At 38.8% G+C, this 10,950-nt stretch overlaps 1 long non-coding RNA gene across 4 annotated transcripts in view; it reads left to right on the top strand.

Moving 5' to 3' along the window:
* The window catches only part of LOC107674906 (uncharacterized), an 18,924-nt gene extending 8,243 nt beyond the window's left edge, over window positions 1-10,681 (top strand). The window contains exons 2-4 of one of the 4 annotated variants that reach the window (XR_001632551.1): window positions 57-64; window positions 3,991-3,994; window positions 10,469-10,681. This is a non-coding gene — a long non-coding RNA (uncharacterized LOC107674906). Of the gene's footprint in view, window positions 1-56; window positions 65-3,153; window positions 3,165-3,990; window positions 3,995-9,779; window positions 9,792-10,468 lie in introns of those variants that run through there. The other 3 variants (XR_001632550.1, XR_001632552.1, XR_001632549.1) reach the window with 3 other exon arrangements.
* Window positions 10,682-10,950: the final 269 nt, after the last annotated feature.

Genomic DNA, 10,950 nt, shown 5'->3' with positions numbered 1-10,950 from the left:
TACACCAAATACACAAAATAATGATCTTTAAAAAAGCATCATATGACCCCTTTAAGAAAAACTTGTTTATAAGCAGTTCTCATTACAAGTTTTGGAGAATGGTCAGCACACGTTGCATTCCCAAGTGCATGTTAAAGCCACTCAAACTCAAAGCACAATTACATGGAGATGAGTCACTCCAAGATACTGAAAATACCAGATTATGAGCGTGTAAATTTTGCGTGATTTCTATGTAAATGAACAGTGCTGCGCTTCACTCTTAAACATAGAGTGCATATTTTATTCAACTAAATCGCAGCCTTTGAGATTTGATAATCGCACTAAGCCATTTTGCAATTTCCAAAAAATAAAATTAAGTGATGGTATTTAGTTTCTCAGTAGCCTAAAATATGGAATTATGCAATGGTTTTCTACAAACATTGTTTTACATTGCATGAAATATTAGTGCATTTACTGAGTATGAGCTTTTGAAAATATGCAGTGTTTGACTATATTCACTGATGCCTGTTACTGAACACAATAATAGATGTTTCTCCATTACAGATTTTCTTGGAGTTGAGTTGGTGTCTCTGCATTCAGTATATTAGAGCAAATGCATGAGATCCTGCTTGAAGGAAACAAATCACGATGATATCGACGTCGGCACGGCGGTTCCCCTTGACCTGTTTGGAGCTCGGCTATGCGCAGTGCAAGTCATTGACTTTCCCCTCCAGAGGTAAAGGTCGAGGGATAAGGAGATAGATCCGCTCCTGCTGCAGATGATGCTTAATGGACCGCCTGCTCTGGCAGCACGCATGTACAACAGCTGGCCAGTATTGAGTCAGATGCATTTGCTCTGTCACATGTCTCATACTGGGCACAGAAGGTGTGGTGGGCATCTGAAGAGCTCAACAGGGGAAGATCTGGAGACTTTAACTTGAGAAAGTTCTGCTGTCCATCAGCTCAGACCCTTTTAATTCAAACGGCCAGAGCTGATGGAAACTTGTCATTCAATGCCACCGGTCATTAGACACGTCCAGACAATGCCGGAGACGCTTAATGGCAGCATCACAAACTCTTCACCACTGACATTTCCTAATTAGCTCAATCTATTGACTCCTTTATTATTTGTAACCTCTTTGCGTCAGGCACAAGCAGCTATGATAAAGGTTCTGTGTTGTAATTAATGCTAAATAACCTTTTCAAATAGTTTAAAGGTAAAGGGGTAGTTCAGCTTTGTCATTGTCATTTCAAACCTGACCGACTTTCCTCTGTGAAACACAAAAGCAGATGTTCAGCTGAATGATAATGCTCACTATAGATGCATTTATTTGATCAGCAATACAGTAAAAACAGTAATATTGTGAAATATTTTTACAATTTAAAATCACTGTTTTCTATATGAATATATTGTAAAATGTAATTTATTGCTGTGGTCAAAGCTGAATTTTCAGCATCAGTGTCACATTATCCTTCAGAAATCATTCTAATATGCGGATTTGCTGCTCAAGAAACATTTCTTACTGTTATCAATGTTGAAAACAGTTGAGCTGCTTCATGTTTTTGTGGAAACCATGGTGCATTTTATTTTTCAGGATCGATGAATAGAAAGTTCAAAAGAATGGGATTTATTTGAAATAGAACTCTTTTGTAACATTATAAATGACTTTACTGTCACTGTTGATCAATGTAAAATGTGTCCTTGATGAATAAAAGTATTAATTTCTTTAAATAAACAAATAAATCTTATTTACAATTTCTTAAGCCTTGGTCACAAAAAAAAAAAAGCTTTGATCACAGGAAGAAATTACATCTTAAAATGTATTATGATAGAAAACACTTTTTGCAAATTGTAATAATAATTCACAAAATCCCTTTTTTACCGTATTTTTGATCAAATAAATGCAGCCTTAATAAGCTTTTCACATTTTAAAAATCATAATTCTGATTACTTTTGATTAATTTAATGTGTATGCTGAAAAAAAACAAAACTTTCCAACATTTGACTGATCCCAAACAGTTGAAAGATTAGGGTACATACAGTATAATCACACTTTAGTTCTGTATGTTGTTATCTGTGACCATTTAATACCCTTCTGATGAGTGAATAAACTCCGCTATGAATTTATATAACTGCTTGTAGCAAATGACTAAATAAACAGCATCAAGCTTTTTACAACCAAAAGTCTCGAAATTCATCTCTGCTTCATTAACATTTGTCCAAAGACGTACCAAAAACTTAAGAAGATGGAGCTCTCTATGTCATTTATAGATGTTTGCAGCAAAGGTGATATAGTGAGGCTGTTGAAAACAGTCAATCTGTCTGCTTTATGCTATAATTTCTCTCATGTAAAAAGGTTAAATCCGACAGCCAACTTGGCGTTGTCTGTCAGTGTGTTGGTTTCTGACTTCCGTGCACAACAATTAACCTTTAAAGATATATTTATGTCACAATAAATCATGGTGTGCATGCTTCTGATGCATTTTCAAACTATAAACCATAGTACAAATAATGAAGGTCTCCTTCAAGACATAAACACTGATCTATGAAATGCAAGCAGAATTGCACAGGCATCTATACGGCAAGAGTCCCCAGTACGTCAGTCCAGTGTTTCTCAACCAGGGGTCCGTGGACCCCTAGTGGTCCTTGACATAAGGCCAGGGGGTCTGTATAAAGTATGATTTTTTTGTATAAATTTTGTATATTTTGACATGACATGTTCCCATGAAAGAAAAATCCAATATAGCTGATGATATGGCCAAATACTGGACAAGTCAGCTAACTTGAATTATACTTGACTGCATTTGGTCCTCACAAAGACACAAATGATATGAGTCAATTTTGTTCTGGGGGTCCTTGAGGATGGTTCTGAATTGGATTGGGGTCCGGTACGCCAAAAGGTTGAGATTCACTGCGTCAGTCCACTTCGGGCCATTTTTTCTTCACAGCACAGCTATTGTTCCCGTGCTTCATTTGCAGAATATGTTTTAGCAACACTTGTATCTCCACCTGAACCTCCTCATGCAAATAAAAGTGTGTTCTCCTGCAGGGTGAGTGTGTGGTGAAGCAAATTGGATCGAATCTAATTCAGTTCTCACAAGGAATTAATCAATAATGCTGAGGAATGGCTTTCACCAGAAAGTGCCCATCTTGTTTGGAATGTTTTGCGTTGGCAGTGTAAATTGTGTCCAATAAGTCATGCATCTCCATACTGCAGCGGGCCACGGTAATCAGATGTTTCTCTGCTTTATGGCCCTCCATCATTCTCCTTGTTCTGATTTTTTTGATAGTGCAGCACTTGAGAAAGAATAGCTTTTCCATTACAATTTCTCAATTAGGGCTGACACGCTGGCTTCACGCTCAAGAGGGAGCAGAATTCCCAACAGATGGATACGACATCCAGAACACATGCCATAACTCAGGAAAGGCACGTACTCGCTTACACTTAAGGAAGCTTTTCAGATGCTTGAGTCGTCTAGACTCGAGCAGATCCGCCACTACATTTGTCATCTGAATGGCGTCCGCTGCAGATATTCTTCCAGAATGCACCACTTAAAATTGATTTAATCCTGTTTGCAATGCCAAAGGAACTGCTTGCTGTCAAAGAAGCTGGCTTTCTTTCTGCCGTAGATGCTGTAAATGAATGGCACAGGCTTTGTGTTGCTTTATAATGGCAGCGGCGCATCTTGAGTGTTTGGGTTTGTGCTGAATTTGTGCAGTTCATGAAGGCGCCCCACGTCGTAATGGCAGTAGATGTTCCCGCTCATGAGTCCTACAGCATGCATCATGGTCAGGGAGCATTTCAGGCCCACTTTATCAGACTTGTTTGTGTAAACGGAAATATGGGGACCGGAACCTTTCTCCCAGCCTGGCAGGCGAGTGCTAAATCCATTAGTGACCATTAGTGGCAAGCTAAAGAAGCCTCGTTTGTGTTTCCCACCGATAAGACCCTCGCTGCTCCGGGCCGACAGCATCCCTAAATGAGTCTTTCTTGCACGTGCCTGATTGAGAGAGGTCCGGGTTGAACATTGCATGAGGAATAAAGCAGAATAACCCACATTTGTCATTGCATTGGTCAGATTAATCGGATATGGCTATTCCCTCCTTGCTCACGATGGAGAGAACGAACCGACATCCTGCAGAGAAGAATTTGTGACAAACAAGTAGTGTCCTGCTGGTCAGAGCGGCCACTTCAAAAGCCCCACTTTTCATGTTTCTGCGAGCGTGCATGTGCAAACACCCGCACAGATGACAAGCAAAAAAGAGAGGAAAGCACACATTGTGTTGGACGCTCTCCTGCTGTCTCGTATAACAGCTGACTTGAATTTAATGAGTGGCTCCAATTCCCTCTGAATCAAGCCCAGAAACCCGCTCTCGGCCAGCGGTGGCTCAGACACAATTAGATCTTGTTGTGGCACAATGATTTTCTGATGAATGACTAGTTAAGGACTCAGGCAGGTTTTGCAGTGTGCATCGGCGCACTCACACCAAGCAGCTACCTATAATGTCTACGTGCACTAAAAATAGACGATACCTTTCAGTCAACCTAAATAAGTGAAGTGTGGCAATTATCACTCTGCTACATCTTTGAGGCATCGTGTTTCTTGTTGATGCCATCCGTTAAGACAGCTGCACTTTATCAGGCACGGGTCAAATTAAGTTTCACACCATCAATATAGGAATCACACATCGCAACGCCGCCACAATTGCTCACTGGCAGGGATGAGCATGCTGAACTGTGGCCTCGTGCAGCCATTTATGGATGCTGGTCAACGCTGTTTTGACACTTTTCTGATCGTTTCACATCTCTGGGGAAGAAGCGGACATCCTAAAGCACTGGGCCTTTCAGTGAAGTGCATTGTTAAAGTGTGACAAGATGGATGTTTGGGCCCAGCCTGGTGGAAAACCTGATCCCACTTCACACTTAATGGACTGGCAATGCCAGTCCTGTGGGAGCTGAGCAACTGTAAACTGCTAAGCCAAGAGGCTTAGCCAACATTTCCACCATCAAAACAACAGGGCTCGTTTTCAGATTAGAGACGGGCTGGAGGTGGAAAAGAGAGTGGTGGAGATACCAGCTCATCTGTGTTCTCTGCTTTTGGTTTAGAATTTGCTGATGTGATAATATTGGTTGATAATGGTCATATAACATCTTCGTTTTATCGTCAGTGTTAGAAATATAATGCACTTTGCATAATCAGATGAAGTAAAGTAACACATTATTAAATTTACATCCATCAGGGATGTGCACAGACAGTTTTTACATTGCATTTGGCAGACGCTTTTGTATAAGCACCTTACATTGGATTCAAGCAACTTACATTGGATTCAATAATTGCTTTCCCTGGGAATCTAACCCATAACCATTGTGTTGTTAGCACAAGTTTCTACTTATTGAGCTACAGGAAGGCAATGGTTCAAGTTTTTTTAACTTACAAAAGTATGGTAAAAGCAATTCTGTCCTACACAGTTCACACTTTATTCCAGATAAGTGCCATAATCAGTGCAGTTGGAAGAAAGATAAACTTCAAATACCATTCAATAATACATTTTCAGAGAATGTCTTAAACGTATCTGTTACGAATACTGTCCATGGACTTCCGTTCGATCACCACCAGAGGTCACCCTTCCATTACATTGACTCTCGTACTACACAAACTGTTGCATGTCATCCCGGACTACATATCCCATCATCCATTGCACTAATTGCACACAGCTGTAACCAATCACACATTCACTATATAACACTCACTCAGATCCCTTTCAACCTGCCGAGTATTGTTTAGTATCTATGCTGTTTTGCGTAGCTACTTTACGGAGCCAGTTCCCGGTCCTAGTTTGAGTTTCTAGATCTGAGTCTAAGTCTAGTTTATCCTGTTTGTTGCCTTCGTAATTTCGTGTTTTGATCCTAGCCTGTATTTCTCGTTTCTGTATGATCTCTGCCTGCCCTGAAGTATATCACCTGTCTTGGATTACCCCTCTCGTCTCGCCCTGTTCGGATACTGTTTATTCCTCGCCTGGACCATCGCTTGTGTTTCGGATTACTCTTCAGTCTTGCCCCCTATATACCTGTTTGCCATTGTCCGACCCTTGCCTGTTTTGACTATGTTTCAGAATAAAGCTTTGCACATGGATCCGCATGCCTCTCGTCTTGTTTGCCCCGTAACAGTATCAGAGTACTGCTAAGTTAGCTCAGAGGAAATACATGTCAGATTTAATTGCAAAAAATGCATATAGGCCGAATATACTTTTTAATACAATTAATGTCTTTTTAAATCCTGCTCCTAGTGCCTCATTAGAATTCTCCACTGATTTGTGTGAACAGTTTTTAAAACATTGTATCCATAAAGTCGAGTGTATCAGGTCTATCTCAAAATTATTTTCCTCTAGAAATGGCATCTCATCAGAGCTCCCTATTTCTTTTCCGACCCGTGTCACCTTCACAGCTTTATGATATTGTTCTTAGTATGAAGCCCTCATTTTGTCACTCTGATGTTCTGCCTTCTCAGATTTTTAAAGAGGCTTTTCCAGCCTTAAGTCAAGTTGTTACTGCTATTATCAATAGCTCCTTAACAAATGGAATTGTACCAGCTTCTTTTAAACATGCTATAGTCCAACCACTGTTAAAAAAGCATAATCTTGATCGGCATGACCTAAATAACTATAGACCCATTTCTAAATTATCTTTCATCTCAAAAGTTTTGGAAAAACTGTTACTTTTAATATTTTTGACACATTTCAGTCTGGGTTTAGATAATTTCATAGTACTGAATCTGCTCTCTTGAAGGTTACTAAATATTTTACTTTCCCTTTACTCTGGTTCTTGCTGTATCATAATCATGTTTGATTTAAGTGCAGCATTTGATGCAATAGATCATGACATCCTTCTTCAAAGACTTGATCAGGTAGCTGGTTTCCAGGGATCTGTGATGAACTGGTTTGCTTCCTACCTTAAGGACAGATCTTTTTCTGTAAATTTGGGGAATTGTTTCTCATCTCGGGCTCAAATCTCCTATGGTGTTCCACAGGGCTCTATTTTGGGTCCTCTCCTTTTCTCCTTATATATGCTTCCACTCGGTTATATTTTTCAGAAACATAATTTATCATACCGTCTCTTTGCCGACGACACTCAACTTTATTTTCCTGTTAAAAACAATCACTGTTCTATGTCTAATCTATTTGCATGTTTTCAGGGCATTAAATGCTGGATTGAATTTATTTTTTTTACAGTTAAATAATGATAAAACTGAAATAATGGTTTTTGGTCCAACAACCGTGTCTTCTGGCATTGTCAAGCAGCTTGGCCCCCTGTCATCAGGTCATGTACGCGACTGTGTTAGAAACCTTGGCGTTGTCTTTGATCCTATGTTGTCTTTTGATAAACAGATCAGTGTTGTTGTGAAAAGCTATTTCTTTCAATTAAGATAAATTGCTAGAATCAAGAAGATGCTTTCCATGAAGGACCTTCAAACAGTAATTCATGCGTTTATAACTTCAAGGTTGGATTACTGCAACTCACTTTATCTGGGTTTGCCTAAATCATCTCTGGACCGATTGCAATTGGTGCAAAATGCGGCAGCCAGATTATTGACTGGCACTAGAAAACATGAGCACATTACCCCAGTACTCGCCTCTCTACACTGGCTCCCGGTCAAGTTCCGTGTTGATTTTAAGATTTTGCTCTTTGTTTTTAAAGCTCTACATGGTTGTGCTCCCCAATATATTTGTAATCTTCTCATTCCGCATTCCACCTCTAGATCTCTTCGGTCATCTAGCCAATTTATCCTCTCAGTCCCTCGTTCACATTTTAAAACTAAAGGCGTTTGCTGTGGCAGCTCCTAGGCTCTGGAACAGTCTCCCCCTCCACATAAGATCTTCCCCTTCTATTTCTTTGTTTAAATCCTCTTTGAAAACCCATTTTTATTCTGTATGTTTTAATTCTGTTTGAGGGTGTAATATTTTATTTGTCCCTTTGCCTGTCTTGATTGGGTATGTTTTTACTTTGTTTTATATTTGTTGTACAGCACTTTGGTTGCAACTTCTGTTGTTTTTAAATGTGCTTTATAAATAAGTAAACTAAACTAAACTAAACTAATAGACAAATCAGAGTTAACTAGCAGACAGCAGTAGTGCAGTTACAATAATAGAAACTATTTATGCTGTCTGGTGTGCAGAACTGATCTTATTAGCTTACATCAGATTCAAGATACATGTTTCATCAATTCTTACTTTCACTGGGAATCAAACCCATGACCATTGTATTGTTAGCACCTGTTTGAGCTACTGGAATGACAAGTGTGCAATTACAATAATATAAACTATTTATGCTGCCATGGTGTGCAGAACTGGTGTTATTAGGGGTCAAAGAAGCTGGAACTCTATTGTTTACTGTTTTGCCAATATACTTAAGTTGTATAGATCTCAGTGATGATGTTGGTTGATAAAGTTTATATATCCTATGTGACCCTGGACCCACAAGACCAGTCTTAAGTCGCTTGGGTATGTTTTTAGCAATAGCCAAAAAACATTGTATGGGTCAAAATTATCGATTTTTCTTTTATGCCAAAAATCATTAGGATATTAAGTAAAGATCATGTTCCATGAAGATATTTTGTAAATTTCCTACTGTAAATATATCACAATTTAATTTTTGATTAGTAATATGCATTGCTAAGAACTTCATTTTGACAACTTTAAAGGTGATTTTCTCAGAATGTAGATTTTTTTTTTTGCAGCCTCAGATTCCAGATTTTCAAATAGTTGTATCTCTGCCAAATATTGTCCTATCCTAACAAACCATACATCAGTGAAAGCTTATGAAAGCTTATGTATTCAGATTTCAGATGATGTATAAATCTCAATTTCAAAAAAATTGACCCTTATGACTGGTTTTGTGGTCCAGGGTCACATTTTAGTTTTATCGTCAGTGTTTGAAATGTAATGCACATTGCATAATCAGATGACTTTTTTCAAATAATGAGTAAAGTAACACATCACTTTTTAAATTTATACTGTAATAGCCATCCGGGTCGTGCACAAATAGTATTTACATTCCATTTGGTAAATGCTTTTATCTAAAGCGACTTATGTTGTATTCAAGATACACATTTGATCAAATATTGCCTTCCTTGAGATTCGAACCCATGACCTATGTGTTTTTTGAGCTACAGGAAGGCAGTGGTTCAAAGTTTTAAACTTATGAAAGTTTGAAGGCAGAACTATTGTTATTAGGGGACCAAGCTCTGAAGATTCTGGAACTCTATTGTATTTGTACTGTTTTGCCAATATTTCTTTTTCTGCCCTAAATGTGTCTGGGTGTCAGAGACTGTCAGTTTTAGAGATCTCAATGATAATGTTGGTTGATATATCAGATGTTTTCAGTGAAATGAGATGACAGTCATGTACCGAGATGGGATGATAACTAGCCCTGTTTCAAACTTACAAAAGTTTGAAAGAAAGACTGACTTATACAGTTCACCTAAGGTGCTGGAACCCAATTGTATTTGTACTGTTTTGCCAATTATTCTTCTTCTGGGCTAAAAGTGTCTGGGCGTCAGAGACTGTAATCCGCAGACGTGTCAAATTGGTGGGATGGTTCCAAATCCCCCTCAATATTCACACGCACCCACACACATGTTTATATTTGGTGCCTTTAACTACTATGTACTTACATCAAAAAAGATTAATTGATTGGCACAATGTACTTTTCATGTTCATGTTGTATTGCAAAACACTTTTGCTGCTATTGAGGTGGGATATGGTCATGGGTTAGGGACAGATGTCCTGGGATGGTTAAATTTAAGGGGTAGAGGTAGGGTCAACAGTGTAATTATAGATGTAACTGCAGAAATTAATTGCTGTAATTGCTGAACAGCTGTAATTGCATTCAGGTATTTTTTTTTTTAAATATATGTAAAGTACATGTACAGTATCTTTACAGTATGTGCACTGTGATTAATTATTAATTACAATTTTAGTACATAGTAGTTGATGACACTTAATATAAATAGTTTTTTGTTTGTTTTTTAACTCCTAAGCTGTTGGTACAATTTGCATGAAACTTGGCATGCATCAGCGCAAGACCCTCCTGATAAGCTGTTAACAACAGAATTTCAATCTATTAAAGCATTACAAATGTATAGGCCAGTGAAATGGTCTGGAATCACCCATTTAATTGACCTATATCTGCTCAACACAATGTGCAAACATTGTAAAACTTGATACATAAAGATGACAGGTCATTCTGAGGATGCATGTTGTGTCAAAATCTGCCCATAGGGGGCACTATTACTAAAACCCTGTGATAACTCCTCAATAGTTTGATCAAGAAAAAAAAAAAAATAATAATAATAATAATAATGGCCAGCAGCATCCAGTTAAATTGCAGCAGTTGTAGGTTACGTTTGTATAGTGAATAAATGATCATTGTAAAATATAGTGAATTCATATACATTTCAACAATAAAACTCAACTGTTCATCTTTTGAAGTGTTCAAAGCAGGCCGCCCGTCGCCGCCGAATACCGCAGCTAGGAATAATGGAATAGGACTCCGGTTCTATTTTGTGGGTTTCTGGAACCCGGGGCCATGATTAAGAGGGACGGCCGGGGGCATTCGTATTGCGCCGCTAGAGGTGAAATTCTTGGACCGGCGCAAGACGGACGAAAGCGAAAGCATTTGCCAAGAATGTTTTCATTAATCAAGAATGAAAGTCGGAGGTTCGAAGACGATCAGATACCGTCGTAGTTCCGACCGTAAACGATGCCGACCCGTGATCTGGCGGCGTTATTCCCATGACCCGCCGGGCAGCGTGCAGGAAACCACGAGTCTTTGGGTTCCGGGGGGAGTATGGTTGCAAAGCTGAAACTTAAAGGAATTGACAGAAGGGCACCACCAGGAACCCACATTTTTTTTGTCTCTTTTGGAACTATCATGTATTTTTGTAAGCTGTTTGAGCAAACCCGAACTTACA

The sequence above is a fragment of the Sinocyclocheilus anshuiensis genome, unplaced genomic scaffold (genome assembly GCF_001515605.1).
Source record: "Sinocyclocheilus anshuiensis isolate Anshui unplaced genomic scaffold, SAMN03320099.WGS_v1.1 scaffold1045, whole genome shotgun sequence".
Taxonomy (NCBI): domain Eukaryota; kingdom Metazoa; phylum Chordata; class Actinopteri; order Cypriniformes; family Cyprinidae; genus Sinocyclocheilus; species Sinocyclocheilus anshuiensis.
The sequence above is the reverse complement of the archived record's forward strand: the minus strand, read 5'-3'. Positions and strand labels throughout refer to the sequence as shown.